The sequence below is a fragment of the Rhodamnia argentea genome, chromosome 7 (assembly GCF_020921035.1).
Source record: "Rhodamnia argentea isolate NSW1041297 chromosome 7, ASM2092103v1, whole genome shotgun sequence".
Classification (NCBI taxonomy): Eukaryota; Viridiplantae; Streptophyta; class Magnoliopsida; order Myrtales; family Myrtaceae; genus Rhodamnia; species Rhodamnia argentea.
The window spans coordinates 5,483,051-5,489,050 of record NC_063156.1 but is presented as its reverse complement, the minus strand read 5'-3'; positions in this window follow the sequence as shown (position 1 = coordinate 5,489,050).

Below are 6,000 nucleotides of genomic sequence, written 5' to 3'. Positions count from 1 at the left end.
CTCTATATTGCCTGGTATTTTAACGTTGAGGGTGAGTTAGTAGGACCAATTAGAGGTTTTGATGGTCCTCCAGGGTTCGGAGATGATGGCCTATCGACGGGTGAAGTTGTCGATCCATAGTTGTTGACCGACGTTTACACAACCAGACTTTTGGCAATGGAGGAGTGAAGTAGAAGAGATAGGTGACCCTAACCCCTCCCAGGTCTATGTTATATTCGTACTATATGATGTGCTAACTATGTTTGTAAAATACGACTAAGTGACAAGCGGTACAACATAAATGATGTATATGTATTTAGTAAACTCGTGTACACACGTATCGTGGATGATGATGCGAATTGAAAAATTTTACTACACTTCCGCATGTAAATATAAATAGAGATGACACGTGTAGCGCGTGACGTTCTGGGGCGTCACAGGCTGTTTTGAAATCACAACAGCTTTACTCATACAGTGATAAGGTGCGCTTAGGAGTTGGAGTAATAAAGTAGACCGCGTGTAGATCTAAAGATGAAAGCCATCTTCTTCGCCGGAGCACAGATCTTGAAAAAAGCCATCTCTTCCAGCCAAACAAAGAAACGCAGAGCAAATCTGGAGATTACAACCATCGTCTTCGCCAGGCCACAGATCTGCTGGAAAAAGTCATATTCTTTGCCTTTGGTCGGCCATGGACGGTGGCTTGAGCCAACCACCCCAGGCCAACGTCGCTCCTTCAAAATCATCAGAGAGAGGCCCCTTACGGAGCGGGACTTCTATATTTAAAAAAGGGGAGCTGACAGGGGAAGGAAGATTAAAGAACGTGGATGGAGAGCAAGGAAGGATAGCTCTTGTCGACGCTTAGGCCGGCGTCACGCCACTTGTGCACGACCGTAGTCGACGCATGTAGGAGCGGCTAGACTTAGATGCCTAGGATGCAGCGCCGACGACTCCACTGGTGACCGCGGCGAGGGGAGATGCTGCAACTCCGACAAACAAACTTCCATGGTTGAACACGTTTTTAATTAAATCAACATCATTGGACACTTGTTAAATGTGAAAATTACTGAAAAAAATCCAAAATCTATTATCGTTGTGCCAATTTAGTCGTAAATTTTATTTGGCCGATTCAGTCCTTTGCTATTGTGCCAATTTAGTCCTTCCGACTAATTTTGGCTAGCTAGCTTGCACCTGCTATCCTGCGACCTAATATCTTAAGATTTTTATGTGTTTTTTACTCTTTCCTTTTTCTTTCCTTTCCTCATCTTTCTCAAGCCGGTCGTTGAGATTCGGCGATCAGCCAAAAGTGACGGCCGGCGAGGGACCCTGCCATGGCGGGGGGACGCCGAGCATCGCCAAGAGCAAGGGCCGATCGTCGGACCTGAGCGACCAGAAAAAGAGGGAAGAAAAAAAAAGAAAAGGAAAAAAGTAAAAAGGAAAAAATATAAAAAAAAATTAAAATATTATGTCGCCAGACGGGCAGTCGATGTCTACTTCAACGCTGGCAAGTTAAAATTGGCTGGATAGATCGAATTGATGCAATTGTAAAAGATTTAGGATCGAATCGGCTATAAAAAAATTAGGACTGAATTAACATAATTATAATAAATTTAAGATTTTCTTTTTTGACAATTTTCGTTCTTAAATTATAATTGGATCCGAGTTAAAAGTACGCACCACATCAGTAGTGTGTGTAGTGACGTGACTGTTTGAAACCAAGGAATCTTTTCTGCGGCTCCGGGGAACAAAGCTTCCACGGCTGAGCGAGTGCTGCAACTCCGGCATTAGACTTCCATGGCTGGAACACACGGGTTTAATTAATTCCACGTCATCAGACACTTGCTAAATTATAATTGGACGTGAGTTAATAACACACACCATATCAACAGTAACAGGGTGGTTTGAAACCGCCGAACGTTTTCTCCACAAATACCGGACACGTGACAAAACTTTTTATCCTCTGTAATTTCTTGCTCGAGCGATCAAGCATGCCCCAATTATAACATATGGTTAACTGATCTATTTAATCACTTCCTTACCTTTTTGTAATCTCATTTTTCACCTATAGACTTTTTATTCATTCCCAAACTTTTGAAACCTTTCAAACTGATTGACATATAAAATCAATATCGTCTTTTTGCAACTTTGAAAAACTTGGAATAAGTTTTATTTTATAGAAAAAAAATGAGAGCATGCAGTAGAAGTCCGATATTTTCACTCAAGGAGATCATCAAGAGAGAGCCCAAATCCTATGGGTGGGTTCGATTCAACATTTGAAATGGGCTTTGGAAAAATGCAAAAGCCTTCATCCTAAAGGGGTTTGAGAAAATGCTAACTGCGTTTGGTAAAAACTCATTTGAAATGAGCTTTGGTTAAACGGGTGTTTGGTAAAAATTACTTTGCAAAAGATTTTTGAATGCAATTTTCTTTTTCTTTTTTTTTATAAAAAATTACCTTTGCCGGACCAGCAAAGGTTTCAACCCGCCGCAAACCAAATCTAGAGCCGGCGGCCATCGCCCAACCTTAGGCCGCCCTCGCCAAGGGTCGCACGACGCCTGAGTTCGCGCAAACCAGAAGCACCCGCGTGAGGCCGAGCGAACCCGGGCATCGCGTAAGGCCGGGCGAACCTAGGCATCGCCTGAGGTCGTGCGACCTCAAGCGGCCATCGCCTAGGTTCGTGCAATCCAAGCGACAACAGCTTGAGATTGCGCAACCTCGAGCGACACTTGGGTTCGTGCGAATCAAGAGCCGCCACTTGGGTCGCATGTAACGCTCCTGTTTTGCGGTTCAAAATAAAATAAGAGTTGGACAAAATGGATTAGAAAGCTGACTCGTGCAATGGAACATGACGGATAATTTGGTAGTATTCACCGAACCAATTAACGGGCACTACAATTGAGTGGCTGGAGGTTGAACTCGGCCCACTAGAGAGGACTTGGCCCAAGTGTGCCCGGCCTGTACTTCTTTTCTTGGCCAGCCACCGTGGGCCAGGTCTTAAAAAAAAAAAACTTCAAGAAGCAGCCCACCCCTCCACTTCATCTTCCTCGTGGGTATCGCATAGAGAATTTTCCACCACATCCACCTCCTTGCGTCGCCAATGAAGCCGTTCACGCCACGATTCAAGCACGGGGAGTTGCGTTAAGGACTGAGGTGAGTTGCTCCTCTAACCCGCTAGCTAATCTTCTCAATGTGGGCTGAGAATGGTGAACCGAGTTCGTGGTTAGGCAATGGGTAGTTGCCGGACGGTGGTAACTGGAGGATATAGGGTGAGCGACCTGGTTGCATGTCCATTAGCGACTGTGAGCTTAACTTTTCCGTGTTTCAATCAGAAAAATGGTAAGGGCGGGTGAATGGGCATGGAAGACGATGCGAGGACGAGGAGGGGAGGTCGGGCAAAGGAGTTGCATCGAATTTTGGCGATACCGCAAGCCCTCTCGGCTACTGATTTAGGCCCAGTGTTCCTGAATTGCTGTACACGGGTGTTGAACCGTGGGTGCCTTGGGTGGAGACAGAGTTGAGTCGTCGCCGAGCTATAGGGGAAGGTGAGGGGTTGGCGTCATTGGCTCATGTAAAAGTGATTTATGGTTCTGTTTGGGAAGGATTGAGGAATGTTCTGATTGAAAGTGGCTGAGGGAGGAGGAAAGGCCAAAAAGAAAAAAAGAAAGAAAAGGAAGAGGTGATAGAAGGGCACAAAGGAGGAGGTTGTGCCGTGAGGTGTAGAGGCCAACGGATTGAGCAGTGGGGAGCAAAAATGGAAATTTGAGGTTGCGACTTCCGTAACCGTAAGGGAAACTAAAGATTAGTCGAAATAGGTTTAAAGTATATTAGTTTTATGATCGGACGCTAAATACATAATCAGCGTTGCGTCTATATACCTTAGCAGTTACCACGGCAATGCTTGGGAAGTTGTTTCCGTAATTGCTAGACAACCATTCGCTTATATAGTAATAAAATCGGTTATAGTGAAACAAGACATGACATGACATGTAGCATGCAATTACATGGATTGTGGAGTATGATTTTTTTTTTTTTTTTTGTAAGGGAATTGTGGAGTATGATTTTGCATATCACATATTTGGATCAAATATGGTTCGTGAAAATGGGCTTTGTGCCAAGTTATATACCCCTATGAAATTTATGGAAAGATCTTACTATGTGACTAGGTGGCCCTGTTATGTGACTGGGCCGGACTTGTTGTGTGACTAAGCTAGCCTTTGAGGCGGTACAAGGCAAACATTGGAAATTGCATGTTGAATTGATCAGATTGTGAAATGTCACATACATTCCACTTGCACAAGTCATGATCATGGTCGATAGTGTCGCACATTGTATGTAGTAACAAGACGCAATGCGAAGTAGATATAAAGCATATCCGAAGTGAATTTGTGACACTTACCTGTTTGCTATTGCTCATTTCCCTCATTGAATAGCTTAGACGGTGTGTTGGAGGTTTGACTCACCGAGATTTTTCTCACCCCTCTTCGTTGAATTTTTTTCTTTAGGTAAATGACATACACTTATCAAGGTGTCGGAGCCGAGATTTAAGATCAAGCTACTTCAAGCGGTATCAAAAGAAGGAGGATCGGGGGTTCGGGGTGGTCACATCGCGCGACCTAGGCATTGTTGCCTAGGCGGCCGATCCTTGCATGGGTAATCGATCCTTGTCGGGCCCTCGCTGTCCCTCAACCGGTTAACACCGAATCTCACTTCTCAATCAACAAAGAAGATGAATAGCAACAGAGAGGGACAAAGTCAGAAAAATAGGAAATCGGTAAGGATAGTTTTGGAATGAAAAAAAGTGTTTTTGCATATGACCAAATGGTGAAAGCCTAGACCAACATTGGCTTTCAGCTTTTCCAAGGCCAGCATTTAGCCAAATGCTGGCATAAAACTAAACCAAATGATTCAATATTCTCCCAATGAGCTTTGAGGGCTGAAAACCCCTTTGGGAAAGCCGAACTAAACCCACCTTATCCTAACAATCTCTCCAACTCACGGAAATTGTCAAGAGGGAGCTCAAGTTATATATCCAGTTGGATACACCTTCCTAACAATCTCTCCCTCACGTGTAAGCTCTGATAGACCGCCGAGACGCCCTCCCCCTCACGTGTGAGCTCAATCTACCCCTCACATGTGAGCTCCGATACTTTCACTTGGGGAGATCTCCAAGAGGTCCTCGCATGTGAGCTCTAATACACCTTCCTAACAATCTACCCCTCACTTGTGAACTCCGATACTTTCACTCAAGGAGATAGCTAAGAGGAAACCCAAGTCCTATATTTAGTTGGATACACCTTCCAAAGTTGGATACACCTCATGTGTGAACTCCAGTATTAGGTATACTCCCTTAAGCCCTTAATTCAAGTATCTAACTTAAGAAGTTCGATACTTTCATCGAAGGCGCTTACCAATAAGGAGTTCAAGTTCGAGCCCATTAATATATTCAATTGTATCCACCTTTACTCAAAAGATTAAATCAATGAATTATGGACCAATTAAGATATATTTAACTGCTCCACGTCATATTAATTATCCGATGTAAGACTTCTCTACGTGCATCCTAACAAAATGGTTATTTAGCACTCCCTAACAAGTGTGTTAAATAAAGTTTAACAAGTTCAATGCCGCTATAATTTTGTAAGCGGTAGATATTTTCAATTGAACCCTAAAAAGGAGCTTATATCTTTGGAAATCGAAGATCTGGATCATTAATCCATTTCGGTCTCCGCCACCACCACCACCGCCATCATGGACATCTCTGTCAGAAAAGGAATGGCGTGGCAATGGTAGCCGACATCGTGTTGCAATCGGAGGGCAGTGGCCTTTTCGAGGAGACGGGACTGGCGGACTGCTGGTGGTCCCCACGTGATGGCCCAAACCGGAGATAAACAGAGAAGCGAACCGGAATGGAAGAAGACTTTGGAGGAAGGAGGCTTCCTTGCTGTCCGTCATTGAAGCTTTCCCATTGTGATTGTCGTGTATCCTGAGCTTACGTTGGTATCTTCTACATGCATGTATTTATGT